The sequence below is a fragment of the Hyla sarda genome, chromosome 1 (assembly GCF_029499605.1).
Source record: "Hyla sarda isolate aHylSar1 chromosome 1, aHylSar1.hap1, whole genome shotgun sequence".
Lineage (NCBI taxonomy): Eukaryota > Metazoa > Chordata > Amphibia > Anura > Hylidae > Hyla > Hyla sarda.
This window is the reverse complement of record NC_079189.1, coordinates 406,847,380-406,872,396: the sequence shown is the minus strand read 5'-3', so window position 1 is coordinate 406,872,396 and position 25,017 is coordinate 406,847,380. Positions and strand designations below refer to the sequence as shown.

The 25,017-nt window shown below is 44.7% G+C and overlaps 1 long non-coding RNA gene across 1 annotated transcript; it reads left to right on the top strand.

The window, feature by feature from the left end:
• Positions 1-97: 97 nt before the first annotated feature.
• Positions 98-13,197, top strand: LOC130278150 (uncharacterized). Its single transcript, XR_008845819.1, has 3 exons — positions 98-217; positions 5,722-5,849; positions 13,058-13,197. It is a non-coding gene; the product is annotated as an uncharacterized LOC130278150 (long non-coding RNA).
• Positions 13,198-25,017: the final 11,820 nt, after the last annotated feature.

Here is a 25,017-nt window from a genome sequence, read left to right as displayed (position 1 = left end):
CAAACGAAGCGCCAATCACAGAAAGAAAAAAGGTAAGTCCACCAATGAGAGCCAGGAGGCGGGACTTATCGTCAACACCGTCACCCTGGAAATAAAGCCGACCAATAAGATGAGCTTCTGAGGCTACCGGCGCGCTATCCCTTTGCTTCTAGTCGGCAGGGTGACGTCACGAGGGCGAACGTTACCATAGAGAGAGCGATGAATGGGCGCCATGTGGGTGAGAGGCCGCCTGCCTATTGTGCGAATGGTCTATAGGTTACAGTCACGTACATTTACACGTATTGGTTACGTTATGTTCGTTTTCAGGGTGGTCATAATCATTATTTCAGCACATAAAGGGAAATAAAGCTATAAATTCTTTATTAATGCGCATAATGTATTGTATGTACCTAAAGCAGACTTCGGTTGCCTGGGCATGCTGGGAGTTGTAGTTTTGCAAAAGCTGGAGGCACAATGGTTGGGAGACCCTGACCTAAAGGTATGGCTTAGTCTAAATTCACACTGCCAGTTGTCTCTGACAGTGTAGACTTTCATTTTATCATCCAGAAAAGCCGGAGAAAAAACCAATGCTAGCACCGTCTGTTTCTCCGGCTTATCTCTCCGAAAATTATGGACCCTTTTGACTATAATTGGGACCCATTATTGGCCGTTATGACCCATCAAACTGTAGAACGAAAAAAAAAAGTGTTTGCCAGCCGTATTTGATGGGTCATACTGGCAGTGTGAAAGGGGCCTAACCAAGAGGCTGAATGCTACAATGTATGATACCATTCTATAAACCACCTATCTTTGGGGCTGATATACAGCTAGTATGTGGAATGGACCGTGTAGCATTACTATTTAAGGATGTTTCCACACTGCCGTTGTGTCCCGACCCTAAACAGCCTTTTTATCGGGACGAGGTACAACTGGCAATAACTGGTCTCGATGGATCCTTTTTACTATAATTGGGTCCATTGGGCAGCATTGTTTTGTAGTGGGAGAAAAAGATGGCACAAGCAGTATTTTTTCTCCTGCTATTCTCCCCAACTTCTCCGAGCGGACTTCACACTGCCACATCCTTATGGCAGTGTGAAAGAAGCCTAAGGCTAGGTTTACATATGTCCGGCTCTGGCAAAACTGGTTGAAAATTGCCACAACTGATGCCAGAAGTGCATCAGTTGGCATCAGCTGTGCATCGTCCGGCATCCATGTTTGTGATCGCTTGATGGGGAATGCAGCAAGATGCGTTCCCCTGCCTGTGCCAGTCCGGCAAGTCCAATCATCCGCCGTCTAAACTGAGACACCAGATGATTGTGAACAGTCCTATTCAAATGAATGGGATCGGTTCTGGCTACATGTTCCCTCCGGCGCAGCTTCTGCAGCGCTGGTGGGAACTGACACCGGACATATGTAAAGGGAGCCTAAGATCGCTATGATTATCGCAGCATGTAAATGTACTACTGTAGTAGAAATCCACTTTAAAGAAGAAAACCTAATATTCGTATGCGGGTATTCGTATGCAAGTAAAAACTTTAATGCAGCATTACGATGCATTAAGGCGCCTTGTTACACCTCTATGTGCCCCACAATGCTGCATAAAAGAAGTTTTTATTTGCATACGAATACACGGTGCCGTGGTTTTCTTCTTTCAAGTGGATTTCTGGACAAGTCTGACCTTTTGCACTGATCATGGGTACTGTGGATTTGATCTCTGTACTGAAGCTGATGTCCTAAGCTAAGTGTGAGTGGTGCAAGATCACATTGCTTCCTTCTCGTACTACTATAGTACTTTATATCAGTTATTTCAGGGACCAAAAGGTCCCCATACACCAAACCTTAGTTTGATTGATCTGTCTAATACAGTGTTTCCTAACCAGCGTGCCTCCAGCTGTTGCAAAACTACAACTCGCAGCATGTCTGGACATGCTTGGAGTTTTAGTTTTGCAACAGCTGGAGGCAAACTGGTTGGGAAACCTTGGACTAACGTGCAAGGAGGGCCTGGGTTAAAGTGACACTGCTGCTCAGCTTACCAGACAAGGCAGGACATTGCTTCCGCTGGCAATTAGATGAACCGCGGTATGGTGTGTCTGGTTCAAAAAAATAGAAGAAGATCGGGACAAAGGATCGGGCAGCGATATCAATGGCACTGGAAAGTAAGTTAAATGGGCACTGTTAGATATAAAAACTTTTTATATGTTGTACATCTTGGCAAAACAATAGTTTTTGTAATATACTGCTTAAAAAAAATTCACATTTTATAAAAAAAAAAAAAAAAAAAATTCCTTTAAAAATCCCATGACTAGGGTCCCCACCCCTCTTGGGACACTGAGGAGTCCCACAACAGCATGAGTGTGTCCAGGGGTCATGGACACGAGATGGCTGATTGACAAGCAGGAACACAGCCTGCTGCAACACTGCTGTAACACAGTTTTACCAAACATGTGCCTCCAGCTGTTTTAAAACTACAACTCCAAGCATGGCAAAAGTTATAGATTTGCAAAAGCTGTAGGCAGAGTGAGTGAGGGAGGGGGAGGAGTAATCACAGTGCAGGCAAGAGATGGACACGCCCCTTCCCTTTGACAAGATGGAAAAGAAATTGAGCAGCTATAATATGCCTTTTTTTTGTGAAATACGGATGATAGAGACAAAAATTACATGATCAGGATTAGGTACTGAGTTACATATAACAGTTTTAGTTTTTTTGTGGGATCTGACAGTTACGCTTTAAAGTTTATTATTTTTATTCCAGCAGCTCAGGCATAATGAATATTTTTTTTTTTTTACTTGAGTTCTCTTTTAATATTTAAGCAGTAATTATTATAGCCATATAAATAAAAGGGGTTGTCCAGTGAAAAATAACTTATTCCCAATCCACAGGATAGAGGGTAAGTGTCTGATGTTGGGGAGCTGAATACTGGAACCCTCCACAATCTCCAGGTCAGGGCCCTGACTCTCTGTGAATCACACAGATAGCACGCGGTGTACTCAAGTATACTCTGCACTCCCATAGAAATGAATGGAGCGCATGCCGTCTGCAGCACATATGCTTTGTGATGTGCAGAGAGCCTGGGGCCCTGTTCCCAGCTTTTCCTCTATCCTGTGGATGTGGTATAGGTTGTTTTTCACTGGACATCCCCATTAAGTGTCAGGATTTTTTGTCCAATTATGATACAAAATTAGTGAATCAGAAAACATGGCCAAAGAACTGCTGTGAAAAATGACAAAAAATACACCTGCAATTTCCACCTTAAAGGGGTACTCCGGCCCTAATACATCTCATCCCCTAGCCAAAAGATAGGCCCCCTCCCTTAGACTTGCATTGAGGGGGCGGCGCCTGACATCACACGGGGGCTGAGTCGTGACATCACGATACTCCGGCCCCGTGGTCGTCATGCTTCACACTAGGAGCCTCCAGCGATGCGGAGAGCTCACAAAGGTGGGTGCGCAATGACAGCGGTGGGACCCCCGTGATCAGATATCCTATCCCCTTTCCTTTGGATACCCCTTTAAGGACTTGTTCACACGAGCAGATTTACTTTCAAACTCGCAGTGTGTTTCCCACTGCGTGTTTGGGCTTTCCCCAGCAGATTTCCACAGCGGGGATTCCACCGCCGAAAGTTTTTTTTTGGGAAAGAAATAACTTGAATATTCACTTACCAATCACCTTCTGTGATAATGGGTTTACTCGTGACCACCCCATCAAGTCATAACTAAACACTGGTGGGGAACCATGAAACCTTGCCTGGGAAATGGTAGGTTGAGCGTTTAAAAGGCCTTTGATAAATCTGATTGGTTACTATGGACTTCTCCACTTGTCCTATGCACAAATTTTGATAAGTCCCCCCACATAGTTCCTCAACCCAAAGGTATTTTCACACGGCGGAATGTCGTGTGTCCGTGTGGAATATTCCACATGGTCCCATTGATTTAAATGGGATTCTGCTGCACTGTGCATACAGCAGTATTTCCAGGACTTGTCTATTCTTTCTGCGGAATCCGCTCGGAAATGCACTGCTGTCTATGGAGACGGTGCATTTCCAAGCGGTGTTAGCTGTCTGTGGAATGTCTGCCCAGAAATCTTCCGGGTGGACATTCTGCCATGTGAACATTGCCTAACAGTGTTTTCGCATGCATGCTGGCCCAGCTTTAACATTCTGGATTAGTGCTGGGCGGTATGACGGTATGACCTAAAATTAATATCATGTTTTTTTTTTAATTATGGCGGTATCAAGGTATTACCGCTCTCCTACACCCCCCCCTAGCCCCCCCCCCCCCCCCCCCCGTGGCTACACGTCATCCCCGACTCTCCCGCACTCACCCCGCCTCCTCACGGGTCTCACCGGCTGATGTCGGCCGGTAGCTGCTTTTCAAGGAGGGAGGGAGAATTCTAGTATACCGCCAGGGAGGGAGCGCGTTACATGGAGAGGGGCGCCGGTTACAGGATTCTCCGCTCATCACGCACTGCTGGCTGGGCTCTATAATTAATTCGGAGAGTGGGGGAGGGGCCCGACTGGTATAGCGGTAGGGGCAAAAATCCATACCGTGGGGGGAAAAAAACGGTATCCGATATGAAACGGTATACCGCCCAGCCCTATTCTGGATTATGCCTATATTGCAGTGTGGGGAATCTCACTTTTGCCTCATATATGAACCATCTTCATGCCAAATTCTAATAGTTTGCATCTCACTCTTTTTTCAAGTTAAAGGATTTGTCTGGTGAAAGATAGGGGATAGGATAGGGTATAAGTGATCGCAGGGGTCAGACCGCTGGGACCCCCTCGCATTTTCCAGAAAGGAGACCCCCACTGATGCTGCAGACGACACGTGCTCCATTCATTTCTATGGGAGCACGGAAGAGTGCTGTATATTTGGTGCTCCCAATGAAATAAATGAATTGCGTCCATGGCCCCGATCTGAACATCCCCGCGTACAGACACTTATCTTCTATCCTGTGGTTTTTCACTGGACAATTCCTGCATAAAGCCCACACAGCAAATGTATGCAGATTTCATTTCTAAACACACTTCTGAAGCGTTTTTCTTTTGCTTTTGTCATAAAAGCAATCACAAATTTAGCCAAATCAAATGTACCACATCCTTACACTGTCTTGTTTTCAGTTTCCCTTCTATACTTGGTATAGAACACTTGCATGCTGTAGCTCTATTGACACAAGGGACCAATGTTCTAGTGCTCACTGGGGTTCCAGCATTTGGACCTCCACCAAACAGCTAGTCATCACTTTAGTACATTCTCCAGAACAGAACTTTATTGTAGTTACAGCAAACCTCCTCAAATTCTTCTATATTTCCTAACCAACTGTTGATCAACATTAATTTCATCATATCTGATCTTAAATGTTATATAATACTTGAAACACCGGCGCTATGGAAAAGGGAATGTAGCTGAATGGCTCCCTGTTAAACCATTAACTTATAGATGTAAAAATAACAACCTTATTAGGTGGTGTTAGTGCTAATACATATATATATATATATATATATATATATATATGTTGGTTTCCGTTTTAAGGTTGTAATACAGAAAGTGCAATTTCTATAATACTGAATAGCTTAGACGGCAATAATATAGTTGGTCTTTAATTAGATGACTAAAATACTATACATGTAGTACAGTTATTACTATACATGTAGTACAACTTATGTCTGTACACTGCTGTTCCTCTTCGTCCGTTCTTACTGCTGTTGAAATCTGCACAATGTTCTGGTTACTCCTTGTCAGTTCCTGCTGCAGAGATCTGAACAATCTTCTGGTTACTGTATGTTCGTGCCCTGGGAGACTACCCCGGCCGGCGGTGTCTGCAACCAGTTTCTGCATGAACTAGAGGTTGGAGCCGAAGACCTCTGGTGGTGAGTGACGTCACTCCGGTTACCAACAAGGGTCAAACTTGGCCTAACGTGTTTTGAAAATTGTGTTTTCCTTCCTCAGAAATGGGGCCCATTGGTCTTCAGCTTCCCTATATACTACAGGTCCTAGCCGGTTTCTTATGTTTAATGTCCATTTTGGCAAAGCCCCATTATTACTGACTGGTCTATGTATATCTAATGGCCGTTAATACTCTCCTATATATTACGTGCGTTCCACATCAGGGGCGGTTTTCTTATGTTTAACGTCTGTTTAACATCTTAAATGGTTGGTTGTTTTTTTTAACAAAGGTGCAAAAGTATCCATGACTTTTAGCATTTGCTGTCACATGTTAATTTGACATTTCATTGGCTCATGTTTGGTATATAAACAAGCTGATTTAAGGGCATATTAACATATGATCAGTTGGCCCAGGGGTTCTTTATAGGAATGTATCCTATAGATGTCTGTCACCTATGGAGACTGCAGTACTTCAGAAGGGACTTTCATTCAATCCGGTGAATAAACTGGATACATTCCAGTTAGATATAGACTTGGAGAGGTTTTTTTTGCCTGATGAGACTGAAAAATCATTTTGCTGTGGAAAACCTCCGATCTGAGACTGCTGTATCCACTAGTTCTAACAACACTGGTAATGTAATGACCTTAGAGGGATTCAACTTACGACTGCAAAGTCGATATAGTCCACCTAATTTACATCATCCTGTTGAGACATTTGTAAGCCTTGTAAAAACAGATGTAAATAAAGTGACTAAGCAAATAGAGAGAGGAAAATGCCCTGTTTTTGATAACTTCTCTGTGTTAGAAAGATGTGCTCTGGATTCCCTCTCTGCCGACAAGAATGTTACCATTAGGCTAGGACTCCACCGAGATTTTTGTGGCATAAAAACGCCAGTAAAACTGCCACAGTTTTCCCCTGCGTTTTGGCGTTTTTTCTTGCGTTTTTACCTTTGTGTGGAATTTGCCTTTTTTGGCCCCTTTTTGTGTTTTTTTATTTTTTATTTTACAAAATAGTTGGGTACCAAAAAAAAGTATGCAGTAGGGATGTAAAAATGTATTTAACTAAATGTTTATTTTTTTTATCACAAAATTTTAATAAATTTTTTTATATAGTGTGTGTGTGTGTGTTTAACTTTTTTTTTTCTCTCTTTTATAATTTTTTTTATTTTTTACATTTTTTATGTAGTACCACTACTCCTAGCATGGAACACACTGTTCCATGCTGCGAGTAGTAGTACCTGTACTATAGACATATCGCCTATCGTGCATAATATAGCAGTGATGTGGCTCTATACAGCGCTCACATCTCTGCTCTATTCACATCACTGGCCCAGAGCTGTGATTGGCCGGATGGTTGCAGCCAATCACAGCTCTGAGGAAAAGATTAATGAATGAGTGGCTGGCCCGGAGTATAATGCAGATCAGGGATGCAAGCGATGTATACAGCCGTTCTGCATCTCTGCTATAGCCAGGACGATCACAGTGGGTGTCAGTAGTGACACCCACTGTGATGTGTCCTTAACTGCAGGTACTCCTACTCCCAACATGGAGCACACTCTGCTCCATGCTGGGAGCTGTAGTACCTGCATTAATAGACAGATCGCAGCGAGTGTAATTTCTGACACCTGCTGCAATCTATCTATTAATGCAGGTACTACAGCTCCCAGCATGGAGCAGAGTGTACTCCATGTTGGGAGTAGTAGTACTTGTAGTTAAGGAAAGATCACAGCGGGTATCACTCCTGACACCCGCTGTAATCCTCCGGTATAATGTATGGATGCGACCGGCCGCTCTTCTATGGTCAGCTGCACTGCCTTATATATACACATATTCCTAGAGCTGTGATTGGCTGGAACCATCTGTCCAATCACATTTCTCTGCGGGAAATATGAATAGGTGTATATATACGGCAGTGCAGGGGACCATAGAAGAGGGGCCGCCGCATCTATACTTTATACAGGAGGATCGCAACGGGCAATCTGTCATTTTGTACAGGTGCTACTACTCCCATCATGGAACAGTGTGTTCCATGCTGGGAGTAGTAGTACTACCTAAAAAATGTAAAAAAAAAAAAAAAATGTGAAAAACACACACACACTACATTTTTATTATTGTCGGCTACATTTTTAGTGCTTTACCCGCCCACATAAATTGATCCCTGTTTAAGAATTAATAAACATTTCATAATAAAAAGATAAATTTTGTTAAATACAATTTTTTCCATCACTACTGTATCTTGTTTATAATTTTTTTTTTATTGTACCCTACGAAATTTTAATAAAAAAGATATCTCCATAATTTTTTTGGATCGCTAAAGTCTCAAAAAGAATAAAAACCGCCTGCAAAAACGCAAAATTTAAAACCAACATTTGGCAATTTCAGGGCAAAAAACGCCAAACTAGGTTTTGTCGGGAGTTTTGAAAATCCAGCCTCTGAGACTGAAATTGCTGAAAAACACCAAAAGGTTTTAAAAAAAATGCCAAACTGAAAAACGCCAAGTGAATCTGGCACTTTGCAGTTTACTATTGACTTGCAGCTAACATCTGGACACAGCTTTTTTTCACTGAAAAAACACCATGCGGGAAATTTGGCGTTTTTTACTGCGTTTTTGCAAAAAAAACCTCAGTGGAGTTCCAGCCTTAAGCCAGCCGATAAAGGACGGATCGATATTTGTCATGGACACTATAAATTACAAGAAGGAAATTTTATGTCAGTTGGCAGACAGGGAAACTACGAAAGGGTTGAAAGAGATCCTTTACCCCGTATTCAGGGTTTAATCTCCACATTGATTAGTAAATACCGAGAATCAGGGGTTATTGATGAAAAACTAGCAACTTATTTACAGAAGGATTACCATGTCACGCTTGTGTTCTATGTATTACCAAAGATACACAATGGGCTGACCGGTCCCCCAGGTCGCCCCATTGTGGCATCAACCGAATCTGTATTGTCTCCTCTTTCTATTGTATTAGAAAAATCACTTACACCATGTGTGAAATTCAACCCAGCTTTTTTTGTTAGATACCTCAGATTTTCTAAAGACTATAGAAAAGGTGACAGGGATCACAAAAGACGCATTACTAGTTACTATAGACGTAGTTAGTTTATATACGTCAATTGAACATGATAATGGGATTAAGGCATCCAAGTGGTTTGCCTGAATATAGTGATTACACCATGGAACAAAATGATTTTTTTGAGTATATGCTTAATATTGTTCTATGAGAGAATTACTTTTTATACGAGGATGCCTTCTATCAGCAACGGAGAGGTTCGGCAATGGGGGCGAATGTGCCACCCCCCATATGCTAACGCCTATATGGCACACTTTGAAAGTCTATACTTGTATCCTAACAAGCTTTTTAGACAGTATGCCTAAATATGGAGACGTTTTATAGACTATATAGTGTGCATATGGGAGGGCCACATTCGTCGCTAATGGAATTTTTTGACTATCTCAGCATCAGATCCGAGTTAAAATTTACTGTAATGTGTGACAAGACAAGTGTCAGTTTTTTAGATACCTTACTACAGAAGGATTGAAAAGGTGGTCTTTGTACAGATCTGTTTAGAAAGACAACGGACAAGAATAGCCTACTTAAAGGGGTTCTCCGGTGCTTAGACATCTTATCCCCTATCCAAAGGATGGGGGATAAGATGCCCGATCGTGGGAGTCCCGCCGCTGGGGACCCCCGTGATCTTGCACGCGGCACCCCGTTTGTAATCAGTCCCCGGAGCGTATTCGCTCCTGGTCTGATTACCGGCGACCACAGGGGCGACGGCGTGTGACATCACACCTCCGCCCCCGTGTGACGTCACGCTCCGCCCCTCAATGCAAGCCTATGGGAGGGGGCGTGACAGCTATCACGCCCCCTCCCGTAGGCTTGCATTGAGGGGCGGAGCGTGATGTCACACGGGGGCGGAGGCGTGACGTCATACGCCGCCGGCCCTGTGGTCGCCGGTAATCAGACCCGGAGCGAACACGCTACGGTGACTGATTACAAACGGGGTGCCACGTGCAAGATCACGGGGGTCCCCAGCGGTGGGACTCCCGCGATCAGGCATCTTATCCCCTATCCTTTGGATAGGGGATAAGATGTCTAAGCACCAGAGTACCCCTTTAAATTCACAAGTGCCCACCCTCCCATCAGTGAAAAGAGCGATCCCATTGTCTCAAAAACAACGTGTCTCCAGAATTGTTAAAGGGGTATTCCAGGAAAAAACTTTTTTACATATATCAACTGGCTCCAGAAAGTTAAACAGATTTGTAAATTAGGAAAAAAAAAGGGGTGCAAGTGCAGCTCACAATTGGTGTGTAAACACTGCCTGAGGTCAACAGGGCATGCAACTATACCACAGCTGCAAAAAATAACAAAATATGTATAGAAAAAATATTGCCCGGACCTTCCAAGGTAGTGTGATTTAATTATATGAACAATAGATAACTGGGTCGTACTCCAATAATAATTCAATGGTTATTTATTTAAAATGTATAGTGCATTACTCCTCACAGGGCCCTTGTGAGAAAAAACACATATAGTAGATATACAAAATTAGATATATAAAATTAAAATATAAAAATATTATAAAAATGTATCACTGGCATATAGAATAGCTCTATGTAGATGAATTCATATAACGTCTTTAGGGTATTGTAAAGGTATAAATGTCCTTTTGTGTGACAATTATAAGTCAAAGTGGATACTCTGTTACCGGTCCTGAGTGATGTGACTGTGTCAGCTCCCGTGCCCGGATGGCGGTCAACGGTCCTAGATGGTGCTGTGGCTTTATCTTTCAAGATCCAGGTGTTATGCGGTAGTGGTCGTCCCAGGCTGGTGGCACTGGCAGGTGCCGATGGTGAATTCGCCGGGAGGCCGTGCGCTGGCAAGCGCTGCTGGAAAATTTGTCAGGAGACCAAGCGCTGGCAGGCGCTGATGGTATCGATCTCCTCACCGCTGGACTTGGAAGTCGGAGACTACACGCTGGGTAGATGGAGCTTGCCTCGTGTAGATGGCGTGTGACGTCAGCTTGAGCCGGAGCCGACCAGGTAAAATCAGGACCGGACACTAGTCTAGGTCGACTAATGCGTAGGGAATCCACAATGTGATGAATTTGCTCCGTAAGCTAGAGCTTAAATTCATAAAGAGCATAAATGCCAGTGAGCAAGATCGGTGCATAAGACTAGACGCGTTTCAGGGTTCTCAGATACGACCCTTTCCTCAGTAGTCATGACTACTGAGGAAAGGGTCGTATCTGAGAACCCTGAAACGCGTCTAGTCTTATGCACCGATCTTGCTCACTGGCATTTATGCTCTTTATGAATTTAAGCTCTAGCTTACGGAGCAAATTCATCACATTGTGGATTCCCTACGCATTAGTCGACCTAGACTAGTGTCCGGTCCTGATTTTACCTGGTCGGCTCCGGCTCAAGCTGACGTCACACGCCATCTACACGAGGCAAGCTCCATCTACCCAGCGTGTAGTCTCCGGCTTCCAAGTCCAGCGGTGAGGAGATCGATACCATCAGCGCCTGCCAGCGCTTGGTCTCCTGACAAATTTTCCAGCAGCGCTTGCCAGCGCACGGCCTCCCGGCGAATTCGCCATCGGCACCTGCCAGTGCCACCAGCCTGGGACGACCACTACCGCATAACACCTGGATCTTGAAAGATAAAGCCACAGCACCATCTAGGACCGTTGACCGCCATCCGGGCACGGGAGCTGACACAGTCACATCACTCAGGACCGGTAACAGAGTATCCACTTTGACTTATAATTGTCACACAAAAGGACATTTATACCTTTACAATACCCTAAAGACGTTATATGAATTCATCTACATAGAGCTATTCTATATGCCAGTGATACATTTTTATAATATTTTTATATTTTAATTTTATATATCTAATTTTGTATTTCTACTATATGTGTTTTTTCTCACAAGGGCCCTGTGAGGAGTAATGCACTATACATTTTAAATAAATAACCATTGAATTATTATTGGAGTACGACCCAGTTATCTATTGTTCATATAATTAAATCACACTACCTTGGAAGGTCCGGGCAATATTTTTTCTATACAGATTTGTAAATTACTTCTATTAAAAAATCTTAATCTTTCCAGTACTTATGAGCTTCTGAAGTTAAGGTTGTTCTGTCTAAGTGCTCTCTGACACCTGTCTCGGGAAACGCCCAGTTTAGAAGAGGTTTGCTATGGGGATTTGCTTCTAAACTGGGCGTTTCCCGAGACAGGTGTCATCAGAGAGAACTTAGACAGAAAAGAACAACCTTAAATTCAGAAGCTCATAAGTACTGAAAGGATTAAGATTTTTTAATAGAAGTAATTTACAAATCTGTTTAACTGTTTGGAGCAAGTTGATATATAACAAAAAGTTTTTTCCTGGATAACCCCTTTTAAAGATCCCCAAATAAGAGAACAGAAGGTTACAGGAACTCAAGGCTAAAATTAGACAATTAGGTTATCCTAATAGAATCTTAACCATGGGCCCCCAGGCAAGGGAGGAAGGAACTCCCAGAACACAACAGAAATCAATCCCCTTAGTAAGAACCTATCATCCCTTGAGTTCCAGGATTGATAAAATTATTAGAGACCACTGGCAGATCTTGGGTAGGTCATACCCAGAGATTGAGGAATTCTCGACGCCACTTAGATCTGTAACAAGAGGGCACCCAATATAAAAGAAATTAATTGGGGTTGATGTAAGTAGCTCCAAAAAAAGTAGGCAGTCATTTCTAAGTACACAAAAACTGGTACCTATCCGTGTCTAAGCTTCGTGCAATGAATCAATGCGATGAAGGGTAAAAAAAATTATTCACCCCACTCTGGAAATACCTTTCCTACTAATACATTTGTCCATGCCATTCCAAGAACGTGGTTTACCTAACAAAATGTCCATGCAGTCTCCAATACATTGGGGAAACCACCCAGCGTGTAGGAGACCGCATCAATATACATAAGTCAAGCATCCGCTGTAAGAATTTACTGTTACCCATCCACAGTCACTTTAATGAAAAAGGTCATAACATTGCACAGTAAAGATACCAAGTGATTGATGAAGTTATTCCACTAAGGAGGGGAGGTTCGAACTGCAATTACTGTATGAACTGTCCAAACTGTTGTACTAAATACAGTATTGTTCATGCCTTACTTACCTGTTTTTCTTTTCGTTTATAGCTGCAGCGACCTTCTTGAGATACTGCATCCAAATACTACGGTCTTATGTTAATTGATAAAATGTATCACATGTGTTTTGGAATGTGCACTACGGGGGAGGGCTCTGGGAGCAGGATGATGTGTATTGTATGTGAATAGCGTCTTTTTCCATTGAATTGTATGCAGTTCATAAAGGCTATGATAGCTGGAACGCATGCTGTCATGTATATGCAGTTTGTGCTTGAATAAAGAAAACGTTTCTTCAGCATACCTGAGTGTAGGGATTTCTTCACTTCTTTATAGGGATGTAGGATGCCTGACCATACAATGAAACTCCGGTGATGGTTTCACTGGGGTTTTCTTTGTGACAAAAAAGTGGACCCACATTTTATTGTTGTCTAAAAGGGATTAAACAAAGGAGGAAGTAATGGTAAGAGGAAGTAGAGCTGCATGCCACAGACCTAAGCACAGTGATGTGTATAGACTTAATAATGTATCAAATATGCTTGAGCATTGGCAGTAATTTGATACAACATTTTGGTCTGACGAAAAGGTCAGCAGAGCTAAGGGCCTGATAGCTGAGAGGTGCTGGAGACTGTGGGTCTCCTGGGGAAGAAAAAATGGACTGAGGACTGGCTTTCTCAGGCTGAGATGATACTTGGGATACTTCTGTTGTAGGCTGATTCCAAGTTTTTTTGTTTGTTTTCATCAGACTTCAAGTCCCTGATGGCAAGATATAGTACTGTGTAAGGTCTCGTTCACGTTGCCATCGGACTCTGCTATTCGGAGTTCTGACTGCAATCCGGCCTGAAGGACGGGAGTATAGCAAATAAAAAAAATTGTGTAAGCTCGATGCTTTAGGCTTAGCCAGAGTTACCACAGGCTCCTTGTCTTGAAATTATAAGAGTAATAAGGATCAATAAAATGTAACAAAGATAGGCTGAGGTAACAGAATTCAACCTAGGCTCTGAGTTCTTGTGTACCCTGGTATTGACTCTTTGCTGACAAGCTCATGGTACAGGTCTGGGCTTTTTGGAATTTATAATACAGTGATCCCTCAACATTCAATGGTAATTCGTTCCAAATGAACCATCGTTACTTGAATCCATCGTATGTTGAGGGATCCGTGCGATAGTAATATAGAATGTTATACTCGCGTGTCCCCGCCGCTCCGGACAGTCACCGCTGCCCTGGATCGTCGCTCTCCATCGCATCATCACTACGCTATGCACGCCGCTCATATTGGATGACGGGACGGCGTGCGCGGCAATGTGATGACGAAGAAGGAGAGCAATTGCCATGCAGCGGAGCCCGAAGAGGACCGTCTGGAACGTGGGGGACAGGTGAGTGACACTCACCGGACCACACAGGGCACATTAAATGCAGTCTGCGCTGCCGGATAGCCGTTTATGCGATGGCCCCAACATACAAAAGCATTGTATGTTGATGCTGCCTTCAATATGCTTTGGCCTCTGAGAGGCCATTGTATGTTGAAATTATCGTATGTTGGGGCCATCGTAGGTCGGGGGATCACTGTACTCATGCTTTCCCAGTTCACTAAAATTTACATACAATAATCAAAAATGAATGGTTTAAGCTTAAAATAAATAATTTGATCTCTAATGGTCTCAAAAGACAGTATTTGCTCAGTGATGCTGATACAGCTAATAGTGATTCTATTCTAAAGTTCATGTTCCCACTGCTAAGATGGCTAAGCATACCTCCCTACCAGTCAAGGACGCAACATTAACCCCTTAAGGACGCCATTTGGGCCTTAAGGACACAGAAAATGTTATTTTAACGTTTTCGTTTTTTCCTCCTCGCCTTCAAAAAATCATAACTCTTTTTTATTTTCATCCACAGACTAGTATGAGGGCTTGTTTTTTGCGTGACCAGTTGTCCTTTGTAATGCCATCACTCACTTTACCATAAAATGTATGGTGCAACCAAAAAAATACTATTTGTGTGGGGAAATTAAAAAGAAAACCGTAATTTTGGAAGGTTTTGTTTTCACGCCATACAATTTACGGTAAAAATGACATGTGTTATTTATTCTTTGGGTCAATACGATTAAAATGATACCCATGATAACATACTTTTCTATTACTCTTGTGCTTAAAAAAAAAATCACAAACTTTTTTACCAAATTAGTACATTTAAGATCCCCCTATTTTGAAGACCTATAACGTTTTCATTTTTCAATATAAGCGGCGATATGAGGGCTAATTTTTTGCGCCGTGATCTGTACTTTTTATTGATACCATATTTGCTTATATAAAACTTTGAATACATTTTTTATAAAAAAAAATTTGGAATAAAATGTTTGTTATTAAAAAGCAGCAATTTTGGACTATTTTTTTTTTTTTACGTTCACGCCGTACACGTATGGTATCATTAACATTTTATTTTAATAGTTCAGTTATTTACGCACGCAGCGATACCAAATATGTATATAAAATATTTTTTTAAACACTTTTTGGGGGTGAAAGGAGGGGGGGGTTTCAAATTTTTTTTACTTTATTTTTTTACTTTTATTTTTACACTTTAATAGTCCCCATAGGGACTAATGCTGTTCAGTGCTATGTATAGGACACAGAACTGATCAGGGTTATTGGTCATCTTCTGCTCTGGTCTGCGGGAAGGCAGATCAGAGCAGAAGACTCCCGGAAGGCAGCGGAGGGAGGTGAGGGGACCTCCGCCTGCCGTACTGGACGATTGGATCGCCGTGGCAGCGCTACGGGCGATCCGAACATCCATTTAAAGGAAATCTGTCATCAGAATCACCCGCACTAAACCTGTTACACAGGCTTGTAGTGCGGGTGATCCTGATTAAAACGCTTCTTACCTGGTTAAAAATAGTTCAGCGGTTCTTCAGATATCTTTATTTTTAGTTTTCTGTTATTCCCTGGCTTGGGACTTAGTGGGAGGTGTTATCATCTCGGACTCGGCTACACGTCATTCTAGCTGGGCGGAGCGGCCGCCCGGCTCATGAATATTCAAGAACTTATCCTCGTAGTCTAACTCCTTTTTCTAGGTCTGGTGGGGAGGGCCGCGCATGCGCCGCGTTCCGTACACCCGGAAGCGGCGTTCTCCCCCCGGCTTCACTCGAGCTGCGGCCCGATACAAGTAAGAAGACAGGCCGCATGAGTGAAAAGCGGGGGGGGAGAACGCCGCTTCCGGGTGTACTGAACGCGGCGCATGCGCGGCCCTCCCCACCAGACCTAGAAAAAGGAGTTAGATTACGAGGATAAGTTCATGAATATTCATGAGCCGGGCGGCCGCTCCGCCCAGCTAGAATGACGTGTAGCCGAGTCCGAGATGATAACACCTCCCACTGAGTCCCAAGCCAGGGAATAACAGAAAACTAAAAATAAAGATATCTGAAGAACAGCTTCTTAACCAGGTAAGAAGCGTTTTAATCAGGATCAACCGCACTACAAGCCTGTGTGACAGGTTTAGTGCGGGTGATTCTGATGACAGATTTCCTTTAAGTGACCGCAATGCGGCAGATGCTGTGATCGAGACCCAATAACAGTCAGCTTGTCATGGAAAACATAATAAACAATAGGGAGGACCACTGTAGGCAGATAACACCATATGCATGTGAATAGAGGCCTCCGATAATGGGGTGCTAATAAAACAAAAATGGACCATAAGACAAACACATAACAAATTGCGAGACATGGGAGGAGGTGAGGGGGGAAAGAAAGAGAGAGGAAAAGAAAAAGAGAATGAGACTGAGAAATCAAGGTGGTTGTCGATCAGAGAAGCAGTCCCAATTTTTCCCAAACAGAGAGAAAGGAGGGGATAGAATTATTTAAAGAGGCCTTGAGGAATTCCAAGGAGCAGATCTCACGTATACGGGTCAACAGGTCAGATTCAGAGGGAGGAAGGGTCCTCTTCCAACACTTAGCTACAAGAGTTTTAGTGGCCAAGGCTATATGCATGAAAAGCTTAAATGGCTTCTTAGAGTAGGAGGAGAGAGGTGAAGAAGGTAAGTCAGGGGGTCCAGAGGGACCAAAACACCCAGGGCATCAGATATTAAATGCTGAACCAATTTCCAGTAATCTATGAGAAGAGGACAGGACCAGAAAATATGAAACACCGTACCCAACCCCACCCCACAGTGCCAGCATTGAGGAGGGATGTCAGGGTTCAGTCTATTCAATAACTCCGGAGTGTGATACCAGCCCATAATCAGTTTATACTGGGTTTGCTTATAAGCAGTACAAATTGAAGCTTTTGAAGCCCTCTCCCATATGACACGCCACTGTGACAAAGTAATGGTAGTATTCAGAACATCCTCCCAAAGGCCCATGTAACGGTACAATAGAGGGTCGCCATTAGGGGGGTAAAGAAGCAAGAAATAAATATCGGAGAGAAGGCCCCTCGTCTGAGGCCCACCATGGCATAACCTTTCAAAGCCGGTAGGTAGAGAAACCACAGCGGAGCCAGTCATGGAAGACATATAATGCCGCAATTGCAGGTAGTGAAAGCGCTCAGACAAGGGGAGCTCCCACCGAGCTATTAAAGGGGTTCTCCACTGCCTTAACCTACTTTTGGCAGTTAGTTAGTTCTGTGGCTATATGTTATTATGGCTTTTTTTTCATGTTGCTAATGGTTCTGTATGTGGTGTTTTACTTACCTTTTTTCCAGACCCGTAAGCTGGTTTCTTCATTTGCTTCCTGCCTTGCCTCGACCACTTTGTTTCTTTTCTTCCGCCGCCGTCTTGGCATCGGGACGTCACCGTGGAGGGTGGTGTGTTGGAGGCCGGCCTGCCCCTCGCTCCGTACGTGCCCGCCTCCCGCACGACGGAATCCTTGGTCGTCATCAGCGCGCACCCTCCTTACTTTCAGCTTCTTCTAAGCTGAATGCGGATTGGGCTGCTTTCGGCGAATCGGATGCCGTGATGGGCGCATGCGCAGTTGGTCCTCGCTCCGGAGGATCATCTGCGCATGTGCCATAGTGATGTCAGCATCGGGCCTGACGCGCATAAGAAAACATGTGACAGTTTTCCTTTAAGACATTTATGGTACACACATACCTTCTTATCCCCCTGTTCTATTTCTTGTTCTAATCAATTTTCCTTGTGCACAAATTTAGCTGTATTAAACCATGCTCCTACCGTCTTCAGCAGATTATCAACTAATAATCCTTTCTTCTCTCTTAGAATTTTCCACCACATTTCTGCCTGCAACCTTCCTCCCATTACTGGTTGCATATCACATATTTTCATTAGTTTACCCAGCTTTTTCACATTTTCTTCTCTCTCTCTGCCATCAGATCACATGCTAAAATTCTTCTCCCCGGCTTCACCTGTTTCTGTCCCATCCTTACTTCTTTGGACCTCCCAATGGGAGCCCAAACAGATCTGCTGCTCTATTCTGCTCTTCCATCTCACAGTCCTCTGGGTGTTCTTGGTGGCAGGGGCACCTAACTGGCTCACTCCCCTTCTCTCTTGCTTTCCCTTCTATTTCTTCCAAAGATAGTCCATGCTCTCAATGCTCTATTGGAAAGTGTACATTCAGGCTAAAAACCACTAACTCTTCCAACTCTAACTCTTCCATCTCTGGTATAATTTGGTGACGTCTCAACAGTTCACTCGGATAACCTGGGCTAATCACTTTAAGCAACTGCTAACATTAATCCACAGACACAATTTGGACATGACATAACACATATACAGATAACATACAATATACATGCTAGGACAAGTCACAGAGATGTCTTATCAGAGAAATCCTGTGCGCGTGCACGTACCAGAGACACTAACTATACACTGTGTCTCAAACAACTGGCGTCCTGCCAAATTCACTAATCTCTTCTCTCACAGACTAACTGGAGTTGATTATTAGCTTTCTCCAGAACTCAATCTCTGAGACTTTTGTCCTTCTGACTGGGATCCCATTCACACACACAAACAGTTATGACAGGGAGGGTCACGGAAATGTCTTCTAGGCAGAGGGACTTCTCGCGATATGTTTCCTGTATGCATGCTTGTTCAAGAACAACAGGTTCAGCAAAATGACTCCAAGCAAGAACATTTATTTACCTGTCTTGTGTGTTGGCCGCAAGCCAGTCAGCGAAGTCATGAGGCAGACCAAGGGGGGAGACAGAGTACTGATTTTTTCCAGAAGTACGACAAAATTAAACCTATATAAGTAGGGTATCATTTTAACCGTATGGACCTACAGAATAATAAGGTATCATTTTTACCGAAATATGCACTGCGTAGAAACGGTTTTTCTTCGATTTTGTCGCACAATGATTTTTTTTTTCCTTTTCGCCGTGGATTTTTGGGTAAAATGACTAATGTCACTGCAAAGTAGAAATGGTGATGCAAAAAATAAGCCATAATATGGATTTTTAGGTGAAAAATTGAAAGGGTTATGATTTTTAAAAGGTATGGAGGAAAAAAAACGAAAATACAAAAACTGAAAAACTATCAAAAAAACTTTTGATATATTATAGATTAATGTATGCAGAATAACTTCACAATTGCATGTTATTAAAAAATATGCTTCTTTCTATTTAATTTTCCACTTTGAAGAAATGACCACTAGGGGTCTAGGGGTCTCCCTACCAGTCCTGGCAGCAAGCATTTCAGACTCATGCTGGAGTCCTAAACACTACGAGCTGCCAGTCTACTTTTGTTCACAAAGCCTGTTTGGCTGTGAACAAAGCAGGCTGGCAGCTCTGAGTGTTTAGGACTCCAGCATGAGTCAGAAATGCTTGCTGACAGGACTGATCGGGAAAAATACAATAGAAAGAAGCATATTTTTCATTAACATGCTATTGGAAAGTTATTCAGCATTCATTAATCTAAAATATATCAAAAGTTTATTTGATGAGAGGTATCCTTTAAGGGGTTAAACAACACAATGTAACTCCAAGTCACTGTCCACTCAGGAAGCAACACTGATTGACAATCAATTTTACATGCTGTTGTGCAAATGGTACAGACAACAGGTGGAAATTATAGGCAATTAGTAAGACACCCCCAATAAAGGGGTGGTTCTGAAGGGGGTGACCACTTCTCAGTTCCTATGCTTCCTGGCTGATGTTTTGGTCACTTTTGAATGCTGGCGGTGCTTTCACTCTAGTGGTAGCATGAGACTACAACCCACACAAGTGGCTCAGGTAGTACAGCTCATCCAGGATGGCACATCAATGCGAGCTGTGGTAAGGTTTGCTGTGTCTGTCAGCGTAGTGTACAGAGCATGGAGACATTATCAGAAGACAGGCCAGTACATCGGGAGACGTGTAGGAAGCCTTAGGGAGGCAACAACCCAGCAGAAGGATGTCTACCTCCGCGTTTGTGCAAGGAGGAGCAGGAGGAGCACTGCCAGAGCCCTGCAAAATGACCTCCAGTAGGCCCCAAATGTGCATGTGTCCACTCAAACGGTCAGAAACAGACTCCATGAGGGTGGAATGAGGGCCCGACATCCACAGGTGGAGTTTGTGCTTACAGCCCAACCCTGTGCAGGACGTTTGGCATTTGCGAGAGAACACCAAGATCGGCAAATTCGCCACTGGTGCCCTGTGCTCTTCACAGATGAAAGCAGGTTCACACTGAGCACATATGACACGTGACAGAGTCTGGAGATGCTGTGGAGAACGTTATGCTGTCTGCAACATCCTCCAGCATGACCGGTTTGGCGGTGGGTCAGTAATGCTGTGGGGTGGCATTTCTTTGGGGAGCCACACAGCCCTCCATGTGCTTGCCAGAGGTAGCCTGACTGCCATTAGTACCGAGATAAGATCCTCAGAAACCTTGGGAGACCATATGCTGGTGCGGTTGGCCCTGGGTTCCTCCTAATGCAAGACAATGCTAGACCTCATGTGGCTGGAGTGTGTCAGCAGTTCCTGCAAGAGTCATTGATGCTATGCACTGGCCTGCCCATCTCCCAGACCTGAATCCGATTGAGCACATCCGGGACATCATGCCTCCGGGATGCTTTAGTCCAGGTCTGGGAGGACATCCCTCAGGAGACCAACCGTCACCTCATCAAGAGCATGCCCAGGCATTGTAGGGAGGTTATATGGGCACGTGGAGGCCACACACACTACTGAGCCTAATTTTGACTTATTTTAAGGACGTTACATCAAAGTTGTAGTTTTCCACTTTGATTTTGAGTGTGACTCCATATCCAGACCCCCATGGGTTGATAAATTTGATTTCCATTGATAATTTTTGTGTTATATTGTTGTCAGCACATTCAACTATGCAAAGACGAAAGTATTTCATATGATTAGTTCATTTAGATCTAGGATGTGTTATCTTTTATTTTTTTTTAAGCAGTGTAAATTTGAAACCTTTTAAGGCAGGGTCACATGGGGCGCATTTGCAGTGTATTTCATGCTGGGGATGCGCCCATGGCAGTCACAGATGGTTTGCAGAGCAAGCTCCTGGTTACGGCTGGGTAGCTCTGTTTGTCCGCTCGTAGTGGCAGATTTCTACAGCGGGTAATCCTCCACTACGAGTGGACACACCGAGCTACCCGGCCGTAGCCTGGAGCTTACTCTGCAGTCCCTCTGTGACTGCCGTTGGCACATCAGCAGTGTGAAATATGCTGCGGATGTGACCCTGCCCTTAAAGTGTACCTGTCATTAGCAAAACCTTTTTATATAATGTACAGGGTGGGCCATTTATATGGATACACCTTAATAAAATGGGAATGGTTGGTGATATTAACTTCCCGTTTGTGGCACATTAGTATATGTGAAGGGGGAAACTTTTCAAGATGGGTGGTGACCATGGCGGCCATTTTGAATCCAATTTTTGTTTTTTCAATAGGAAAAGGGTCATGCGACTCTGCCTCCTCATCCTCCACCGTGTCCTCTGCCTCCACTGCACGTACAAATCTCGGTGACCCTTCATCGTACCATTTGTAGGGTATGGCGGTGTCAAGCTGTTCTTCACATGGTTTGCCTTGGCGAATGGAGTCACACAGGGGAGGAACTGCTAAAATTCATTCGTAAAGAAATCCGAGTATGGCTTACTCCACGAAATCTGGAAATGGGAACCATGGTGACCGACAACGGGAAGAACATCGTGTCCGTGCTGCGACATGGCACACGTGTTCAATCTGGTTGTCAAGCACTTCCTCAAGTCTTCACCCCATTTGCAAAACATCCTGACAATGGCAAGGAAACTGTGCAAGCACTTCAGCCACTCGTACACCGCAAAGCACACCCTCCTTGAGCTGCAGCATCAGAACAGTATCCCATAACATAGTCTTATTTGTGACGTTGCCACACGTTGGAATTCCACCCTCCATATGTTGGACAGACTATATGTACAAAGAAAAGCCATCACCGATTTCTTGATGATCCAAGCAGATAGGAGTACTCCCCTGTGTAACTTCAATGTGAACCAGTGGCAGCTCATACGTGACACCTGCCGTTTGCTTGAGGCCCTTTGAGGAAGCCACATTATTTGTAAATCACCTGGATTACACCATGAACAACGTAATTCCACTCCTACATTTCCTACAACAAATGATTGAAACGATGGCTGGTCACGACAATGAAGATGTTGCCCCTACATCTCAAGGCTACATGAGCCCTGTGGGGGCTGAACTGGAGGAGGAGGATGAGGGGCAGAGGGGAGCACAGTTTAGGTTGGATGAGATGGCCGGTGTTTCTAGTCATCGGACAGGAGAGGAGGAGCAGGAGCAGCCAGAGGAGCTAGAGGGTTATGAGGAAGGCGAGACAGAGGACCCAGACACACTGTGGCAGTATGCAGTGGAGATGGAGGCAGGTAGTCCCGCCGAGTCACTGGCACAAGTGGCACGATACATGCTCAGTTGCTTGCGTAGTGACCCCTGAATTGTCAAAATTCGTTAGAGGGATGACTTCTGGATCTCCACCTGATTGGACCCTCGCTACCGTCCCAGAATGGGGGCCTTTTTTACACCCACTGAGAGGGAGGACAAACTGACCTACTACAGAGAGATCCTCCTCGGGGCCCTCTGCGCTCACCTTCCACTGCCATGGCTGCTGGGGAGGGGAGAGGAGGGGTGGCAGGAGCAGTACCAGCTCAATCAGCAGCAGCCTGAGTCTACAGTCGCTGATGAGTAACTTTCTTCACTCGCATAGTGAAGCAACTCATCAGCAGCAGGTAGACATGGAGCAGGACCTGAACCAGCAGGTGATGGCATACCTTAACATGGCCATGCCAAGAAACATTGAAGATCCGCTGGACTTCTGGGCAGCCAAACTTGATTTATGGACGCAACTAGTAGAGTGTGCCCTGGAAAAGCTGTCCTGCCTGGCCAGTAGTGTGCCATCAGAGCGGGTGTTTAGTGCGGCCGGGGCCATAGTCACCCCAAGGCGAACTTGTCTGTCCACGAAAAATGTGGAGAGACTGACGTTTGTCAAGATGAATCAGGGATGGATCAGCCAGGATTTCCAGCCACCAATGCCAGATGCCTCAGAGTAGATTGACCATGTTACTATACCAACACTTCCCAATTATGGTTATGAAACCCTCTCGGGTACTGCGAATGCCTGCTCCTGACTCATCCTGTGTCTTTCAGGAACTATTTGCCTCACTGAGGCTTCTGCATTGGGCCTTTAATTTTTGGATGTTTAGCAGTAGCTAAATACAGGCTTAATGCAAATTTCAACATTGATCTTTAACCTCTTAAGGACGCAGGGCGTATGGATACGCCCTGCATCCCGAGTCCTTAAGGACGCAGGGCATATCCATACGCCCGTGGGAATTCCGGCCCCCACCGCTAGCCGGTTGGGGACCGGAGCCGGATGCCTGCTGAAATCGTTCAGCAGGCATCCCGGCATATCGCCCAGGGGGGTCATTATGCCCCCCCATGTCGGCGATCGCCGCAGATCGCTGGACAATTCAGTCCAGCGATCTGCGGCGATTCCGGGTCAATCGGGTCTCCAGTGACCCGGTGACCCGGAATTACTGGCTGTTCGGGGCCGTCTCTGACGGCCCCGAACAGCCAGAGCCAGCAGGGGTGAGGTGGCACTGGTGCCACCTCACGATCGCCCTGATTCGTCGGCCGGATTACCGGCCGACCAATCAGGGCGCCTGCTGCGCCTGTCAGGGCGTGAGCGGGTGCGGGAAGACGACCCCGGGTGCTGGGGACCCCGATCCCCGGCGTCCATGTTGGGATCGGGGCCCCAGGAGCGACGGCGGCGGCGAGGGACAGCCTGCGATGGAGCAGCAGCAGGAGGTGAGTTACAGCCTCCTGCTGTTGCTTAGCAACAGCTCCCAGCATGCAAAAAGGGCATGCTGGGAGCTGTAGTTATGCAACAGCAGGAGGCAGACCACCACAACTCCCAGCATTCCCTTATGGGCATGCTGGGACTTATGGTTTTGCAACAGCTGGAGGCACATTTTTTCTATGGAAAAGTGTACCTTCAGCTGTTGTATAACTACAACTCCCAGCTTGCACAAACAGCTAAAGTGCATGCTGGGAGTTGTAGTGGTGCATCTGCTGGTTGCATAACTACAACTCCCAGCATGCCCGTTTGCTGTCGGTGACTGCTGAGAGTTGTAGTTTTGCAACAGCTGAAGGCACACTGGTTGTGAAACTTAGAGTTTTTTTTTTTACCTAACTCAGTGTTTCACGACCGGTGTGCCTCCAGCAGTTGCAAACTACAACTCCCAGCAGTCACCTTACACCATGCACCGTACATGCTAGGAGTTGCAGTTTTGCAACAGCTGGAGGCACACTGGTTTTGAAACACTGAGTAAGGTCACAAACTCCGTGATACATAACCAGTGTGCCTACAGCTGTTGCAAAACTAAAACTCTCAGCATGTACAGTCTGTCAGCGCATGCTGGGAGTTTTAGTTTTGCAACAGCTGGAGGTCCCCCCCAATGTGAATGTACAGGGTACACTCACATGGGCGGAGGATTACAGTAGGTATTTTCTGCAACAGCTCAAACTGCCAGCGAGAAACTACTGTGAACCCCCGCCCGTGCGACTGTACCCTAAAAACACTACACT